This window comes from Urocitellus parryii, chromosome 1 (assembly GCF_045843805.1).
Source record: "Urocitellus parryii isolate mUroPar1 chromosome 1, mUroPar1.hap1, whole genome shotgun sequence".
Taxonomy (NCBI): domain Eukaryota; kingdom Metazoa; phylum Chordata; class Mammalia; order Rodentia; family Sciuridae; genus Urocitellus; species Urocitellus parryii.
Window position 1 is genome coordinate 159,417,281 of NC_135531.1, and position 7,609 is coordinate 159,424,889.

The window sequence follows — 7,609 nt, forward strand, 5'->3', positions numbered from 1 at the left end:
TGAACGTCCTGTCCCAGGGGTGTCCCAACTCTGGGTGACCGTGGACAAGTCTCCCCACACTCCTGGCTTCCGTTACTGCCTCGCTGTGATGGGGACGTGACTCCCTCTCTCCTAGAACTTTCCAGAGAGTCCCATGAGAACATTCCAGCACCCACCTTCTGAGTGTTATTCTTTCCCTTCCACCTTGGGGAACAGCTGCTGCTCCACCGCCCCGGGAAGAAACCCAGGGCTTCTGCTTCTCACACTGGCTGAGGCCTCGGGTGCCCGGGTTTTGCTTTTCTGAGAAGTCCTTTTGAGTCTCTGAAAGGCTAGGGAAGAAGGGCTGCCGAAGGTCGGGTGGTGGGTCTGGGCTGTCTTGCACCCCACCAGCACCCCACCCAGTGGAGGACGAGGGACAGCACGGATTCTCAGCCGTCACTGGACGCAGCAGATCCGGGGCCCTGATTTTGAGCCTTGCTCTGAGCTGAGGCTGCACCCCCTTTCCTCCCTGTGGTAATCCCCAGGTGGGAGCCAGGGCTCGACAGCCAGGCAGACCCTGACCTTGGACTCGGGCCCAGAACCCAGCGGCTTCCAGCAGCCCTCCTGCCAGCGACTGGCCAGGTGTGCCGGGTCCTGCAGAGAGCAGCTGTGCAGCCAGCTAGTGACCCAGAGGGGAGGAGAGCCAGGGAGGGAAGGTGGGGATGAAGACTCACCCTCATGCCAACTCATCAGGAGGATGGCAGTCCTGACCCCTAGAGGGGCAGGACCAGAGCAGGCCCAGCAGGTGGGCAGTTCCTGGGGGCTTCCTTTCTGTATCTTCTAAAGGTTCTCTGTTGAAGATGTCCTAACTACTATTAAAACCACAAGGAAAAAAAGCACCTTTTAAGAAAGAGGAGACATTTGTGGAAAAGAAGCTCAAAAAGAAATAGGGTATCAGTTTTCAGATGTAGAAAGTGTCAGATGTGACGCTGAAAAGCAAGAACAGCCTATAAGAGTTCCCCACAGACGGGACGGGGGTGCGGAGGGACTTGACTTAACGTACCGCGGAGCTGGGTGCCGGGGCCCACGCCTGTCGGCCCAGCAACTCAGGAGGCCGAGGCAGGGACGTCAGGTTCAGGGCCACCTCGGCAACCCAGTGAGACCCTGTTTCGAAATGAGGGCTGGAATGTAGCTCCGAGGTAGCGCGCCCCTGGTACCAGCCCCCACAAATATCTGTATATATCCTCGACGGTGGACAGCAGGCATCTGTCCCATCCAGAAGTCCCCTGTGGGGCAGGGGAGGCGTCCATGTCTCCCGTGTGGCCCCCTTCAGCTCTGGCCGGACTCTCTGCCACTCGCCTGTCTTCCAGTCTGGGACGAGGAGGCACTCGAAGGCCCAGGTAAAGTGTGACCTGCCCCGTGTCCCTCTGAGGACCTGGCCCACGGCAGGCATCCATAGTGCTTCAGGATAAACTGGGGAATATCTTTAAAAAGGAAGGTGCCACTAAAACCAAGCAGAGAGCTTCGGACACTTGAGGGCGGGGCGTGTCTTCTGTCAGGGGCGGGGCGAGGGGCTCCAGGGCAGCTGCGCGGGGACTACTTTCACCCCTCCCGGTGCTGCTGGACACCCTCTGGATGGCCAGTGGGAGTGGACACAGAGCACTTGTCTTGGTTCCTCTCAGAGCCCAAGGCCAGCGCAGGACCGTCGACCAGAGGCCACACGGTTGTATTCCAGGAAGCCCAGGTCCGGTCCCCAGTAGCAGACAGAATGGCAGAACAGGGGCGCCTGAGGACAGCCCTCCAGGGGATGAAGGTCCTGCAGCCGCGACTCCTCCTGCTGCAGCCCTGTCCTGGGCCCCGACTCCAGCACTCAGTGCTTGCTCTAGACCGAGTGGGTAAGGACCCTCTTGCCACATGTCCACTCTGAACCCCGGAATGAGCAAGCATTTGGGCTTGTTTCTAGTAGGTTCCAGACACAGCTGTGGGCTCCTGCTCAGGAAGTCCGCGGCTTCTGGCGCAGCTGGGCTGCCGTTTCAAATCCACTCCTGATTTTCACCTGGGGACTTTTTTTTTCCTTTTGAAGGCACGGGCAGGGTCCTCACCAGAGCCACAGAGAGGAGACAGCTCAAGTGCCATGGGTCCAAGTGGCGGAAGGGACGGGCCAACCTGCCGCAGAGCATGCTTTGTTATGAAGAGCAGCAAGGTGCCCATCCGTGCCACAACTCGGGGACCCTGAGACACAGCACAGGTGTCTCAGAGCACCACCAGGTGTGAGATGTCCAGGGCAGTCGCTCTGTGGACAGGGGGCAGACTCAGGGCCGGGTGCTGGGGCAGGCCTGTGCCCGCACTGGCTGGGGAGCTTCTTTTGGGGGTGATGAAAGGTCCTCAAACCAATCGATTGTGGGGCTACATGGAAAACCATTGCCTGGTGCCTTCACCTGAGTGACTTCATGTTCTGTGGAGTCCATTTCAACAAGGCCGCTGTCCCCAGCCAGAAAGAAGAGCATGTCCCCTCTCAACAGCCCAAGTGTCCTGAAGTGAATTTCACAGCCATGGGTCTGCTTGGGTTTCTGAGGGACATTTTTATGTTCAACAGCTTTGAGCTTGATCCTCAAGGTCCACTCTGCCCTCTGAAGGAAGCCTCCGCTTGCCTCCCACTGCCTGTCCCCACTGGAGTGACCCTATCTGTGACCCTCGGCCCTCCCTGCTCCACGCCCAGGCTTCCCCCTCCTGTGCCCACAGGCTCAGCTGCTGCCAGCTCCCGGATGCCAGAGCTGCCACCTGGGGCCCTGGCCACACTGGCCACAATGTTGTGATGTGTTTGGATGAGGAGTGGTTTGGTGCCAGCGTTGCCAGGCTCCGAGGGTGACTAATCCCATCTGCATTTTTGGTTTCAGCTGCCTGAGCTGTTCAGCTGAAGGACCTCAGAGAGGTCACCTCCTCCCAGGCATGAATGCCTGAGCTCAGGCCCATCCCGAAGGCCCCTCGGCCACTCCGGACACACAAGTATGTCCAGCAAGCCTCTGCTGGGCCCGGCTGTGTGCTGCCCGCCATCCCGAGGACACGGGTTCTTGCTTTAACAGAATAACAAAAACTTCGATGGGAAGGAAAGACGGAAAAGAGCCCGGGACAGAGGGGTGTCCCGATACCCCGGTGCTGTCAGACACCGGCCTCGGGCCACTGGGCCTCCATGTTGGGTGTCCATGGTTCCCTGTCCGTGGCCAACTAACTATGGGGCAAAAAAAATTTTTTAAATCACATCTGTACTAAACCTGCACAGACTGGCTTTTCTTGCCATCATTCCCTAAACGATTCCGTGTGACAACTGTTTACACAGCTCGGCCTGCACTGGGCACGGGAGGGGATGGGAGTGCACGGAGGACGTGCAGGTTCTAGGCAGAGACAGGCCTCTCACGGAAGGGGCTTGACACCCTGGGGACAACAGGGCACCACTGGACTTAGACAGGCTGCCCGCTGGGTGGCCGGGGTGGTGAGGAGGCAGCCTCTCTAGGAGGTGGCTGAGGAGAGCCCTGAAGAGGGAAGGACTCCCAGACCAGGTGCCCTCCTCTCGGCCACGGAGCAAGGACGCCAGCAAGACTGGGGCGGCAGCAGGCCGGTGTCCCAGGGCCTCTCTCGGGTGTCCCAGGGCCTCTCTGATTTCCAGGGGCTGCGGGAAGCCACGGAGGCTCACAGGAGAACAGGATCTGGCTTTCATTTCCTAAGGGCCACTCTGGCTGCGGGTGGGGAATGGACAGGTGTGGAGACCAGGATGGCTGGGGCAGGACAGCCTTCAGTCCTACCTGGGCCTAAGCCCTGAACTTGTTTCCTGTCCACAGGAGGCCAACAGGTCCAGGGGAGGCCCCTCATTCCAGGAGAGCCGGCGGCCATCTCAACACCTCTATTGCCCCCGAAATCTTCATTTAAATCAGTTGCTATTATTTCGACTTAAATAACTTACCTTTTAAAGGAAATTATATCACAGCCAAAGGTCATGGTTTGATGAACAAATTTTGCTTCTTTTTTCTAATCCACAATGTGAGTGACAACTGTTTACAAAGTTTTGAAATTAACATGTAAACATAATCTTAAGACTAAAAATGAATAGTGAAACTTTAAGTATAAAAGTTTACCAGGAACATGAGAGTAATGCATTAATTATTTTTTCCAATTCCTAGTAAATACTTGATTTAAAAAAAAAAAAAAAAGCATTTGATCTGGGCTGTGCCTGTGGCTCAGCAGTAGAGTGCTCGCCTAGCATGCGCAAGGCCCTGGGTTCGATCCTCAGCACCACATAAAAATAAATAAACAAAATAAAGGTATTGTGTACAACAAAAAAATAAATATTAAAAAAAAAAAAAGCATTTGATCCAAGTGCCAGTTTGAATCTCCTCCTGTGGTTTCAGGGACGAGCAATACAAGTTACTGACTTTGCTTCTTCACGGCTGTGTGACCTTATGCTGGTTATTTCACCTCTCTGAGCTTTAGTTTCCTTTCCAGGGAGGTGGGGATGGTGACAATCTGAACTTATTAAAAACCGAATGTGCAATGAGTGTTTAACCAGAGCCCACCGAGTCCTGGCCCAGCGGGCGTCGTGGGTCTGTGAATAACCACGTGGCGGTGAGTCCCACCAGGCTCCCGGGCACCTCTCTGGCTGGGCCCTGTGCAGGGCTGAGGTTCCAGACACAATCAGGAACAGCTCCTCCCCTACCTGCTGGTCCTCTAGCGGGGGACAGACACCCCTGGCCTGCTCACTGTGAAGAGGGCCATAGTGGGCAGAGGGCGGGCCAGAGGGAGGAGGGTGGTCTGCCCAGGGCAAACTGTAGGCGGCTTCTAGAGAAGGTGCTGCTCCGCTTTGGTTCTGAGGGGTACCCAGGAGTCTGCCAGGTGAACAGAGAGGGTTGGGATGCTCCAGGCAGAGGGAACCCACAGCAGTGGTACGGAGGCCTGAAGCAGGCCACCAGCAAGGGCTGCGGTGCAGGCAGGGGACCTGGAGGGCATGCTCCAGTGCCCCCAGCCCAGGCCTGGAAGGGGCCAGCAGTGGCTCGATGTGGGTCAAGCCCAGGCCCCAGGCCCCAGGCCCCAGGCCCCCAGGCCCCAGGCCCCAGGCCCCAGGCCCCCAGGCCCCAGGATACAGACCCCAGGCTCCAGGACCCAGACCACAGGCCCCAGGCTCCAGGACCCAGACCATAGGCCCCAGGCCTCAGACCCCCAGGCCCCCAGGCCCCAGGCCCCCAGGCTCCTGCCTCTGCATTCTTGTGAACCAAAAGTAGAGATGAAGGGCAGCAAGGACAACTCGGAGCAGGCTGCCCTGGGCTTGGAACCTCGACTCCCTGGGCCAGCGGGTCTGGTTCTCCTCCCCTGGGATGGGAGAAGGCCCCTGGGAGCTAGAGGAAGCACGGGCACCCTCGGGAGGCACTCATACCAGGCCCAGGCCCTGGTGCCCGCTGTCCCTGCCTCACCTCCACAGCCCTGTGGGGTGGGCCCTGCCACCCAGCGATGGCGGGAAGGAGACTCCCAGCAGTCTGCACGCCCGCCCAGCAGTAGCCGGACCTGCTGAGCCAGCCTGCCTGGCCCTGGCCCCACTGTGCCCCTGTCAACGCCCAGGCAGTTCCCAGGTGACCAGCTGGGCCTGGCCACCTTAGATGGGAGGCCACGGCAAGTGAGGTATGTGTGCCCTACTGGGCACAGATGGTGACCTGGGTGCTTGGGCCTCGCACAGGGTCCCCAGCAAGGAGCACTGAGCTGACCCCCAGCTGCTGCACAAGGGCTCGCTCAAGGTCACACAGTCAGAAGCAGGAGCTAAGCACAGGCCAGGCCCTGAGCTCCCCCCGCCTGCAGGGCACGGGTCCAGTCTGTGCTGAGCCTGTCCTAGGCCCCCACTAGCCCCTCTGCCTCCCACGCCCCTGACCATCGCCTAGCACCCCCTGAAGATCCTCATGGCTCAGCCTGGATCACTCCTGGCCCCTTGTGCTGTTCTCTCTGCCCAAATGCCCTCCCTTGACCCTGCTCAGCTACTCCCAGTGCTCTCCTGCCCACCCCATAAGGCCCAGCGTATTGCTGCCTCCTCCAGGAAGCCTGCCCTGACCCACAGCCCAAGGAGCTGTCTCATCCTCCTCCGTGAGCACAGGTACACAGGCGCAAGGTCTGAGAGCACAGGAAGGAGGAGACAGGCGGGCCTTGGCAGTTTCTGTCCACTGACAATTTCTTTAGTGAACACATAACAACTCGTCAATCAACTGCTTGCTTGCCGCATGCTCTCCAGGGCAGTGATGACTGTCAGGAGTAGAGTGTGGCACCTGATGGGGTTGCCAGGCATGGCCTCACAAAGCGTGTGCTAGGGCACTGTGATCCAGAATGGCTACAAAATCTGGGCCCCAGGACCAGCTCCGACACAGACATAGAGTCAGTACCTGCTCCTGGGGGACTTTTCTCATAGTGCCCGTGTGTGCCTGTGTGAGACCATGCACTGGAGCACTGTGGACGGGGAAGAGACCGGAGCAGCAGGTGGGCACTGCAGGCTCTCAAGGGTCCCAACCCCATCCCGGCTGCCCACCTTCTCACCATTGTCCCAAGGTAAAGTAGAGAAAAAAGAAAGCTCTGAAACAGTTTGGTTAGTGGCACAGCTGGGGACCCAGGCACAGACCACAGGAAATGACATTTGCCCAAGATTTCAGTTGGCCCAAGAAGCAGTGTGAAGGCCCCTCCATGGACGCAGCAGAGAGCTGCCTGCTCCTTACACCACGCTCTGTGGAGTTCTGGGGCACTGGGTCTCCTGCTGAACCCCGGGAGAGGCTGGCCAGACCCTCACTGGAGGCACACATGAGAAACCGGTCACTTCGGTTCCCTGGATGGAGATGGAGAAAAGACGGGAAGAAGACCCTGGAGTACTTTTGAATCTTTGGCCACAGACATGAGTCAACCTGCTGGGACGAAAGCATCCCATTTTAAACAAGAGCCATCCGGCGCTGGCGGCAGGAGGCAACACTAACTCGCCGCCTGACCTCTGGCAGGGCCCACTGCCCACGGCTGAAATGGAAGGGTCAGCCTAAAACAAGGGCTCAGGTCAGAGAGCATCCAGGGCAGGCCAAGGCCGGGCCCAGCAGGCCATGCAGAGCCTCCTGGGGCCAACCCACAGCGTGTTGCTCATCCCAGGTGGCACGTCAGCAGTGCCTAGTCACCTAGATGTGGACACACACTCTGTGTCCCGGCAACAGGAGCCTCATGTTGATGCCGTTTCTCAGGCAGCAGCTGCAGCAGGTCCCAGCTCAGGGGGCTCGTTTTAAACCCTGGGTCTGGCGGACAGGATGGCAGGTCACAGCCTGGCTGTTGCAAGATGCACACACTAAAAAAAGATGACCCTGAATGCCAGGAAGAGCCCAGAGCAGACACCTCTCCTCACTCCACACTGCCTCTGCCAGGGGCCCCGGAGCAGCAGGCAGCAGGCTCGGGGGCTAAGTCAACAGAGTCACCTGATCCCAGAGTCCCACCTGGAGGAGTTCACAGTCCGTCACCAGACCCTGGACAGGCCATTCTTGGGGCTCTATCCAGCTTCCTGATTATTTTATAGTGGCTTTCATTTGTTTGATTTGTCTCAATCAAAATCCTAAGAAGGTGCCCTCTGATAATTGGCTGAGGTGTCTCCAAGTCCCCT

The 7,609-nt window shown here is 58.2% G+C and overlaps 1 long non-coding RNA gene across 1 annotated transcript; it reads left to right on the forward strand.

Annotated features, from left to right (window-relative positions):
- The first annotated feature begins 1,606 nt into the window (after nt 1-1,606).
- On the forward strand, nt 1,607-4,169 carry LOC113191552 (uncharacterized). The gene is made up of 2 exons (XR_003301906.1): nt 1,607-1,853; nt 2,042-4,169. It is a non-coding gene; the product is annotated as an uncharacterized LOC113191552 (long non-coding RNA).
- The last annotated feature ends 3,440 nt before the right edge of the window (nt 4,170-7,609 follow it).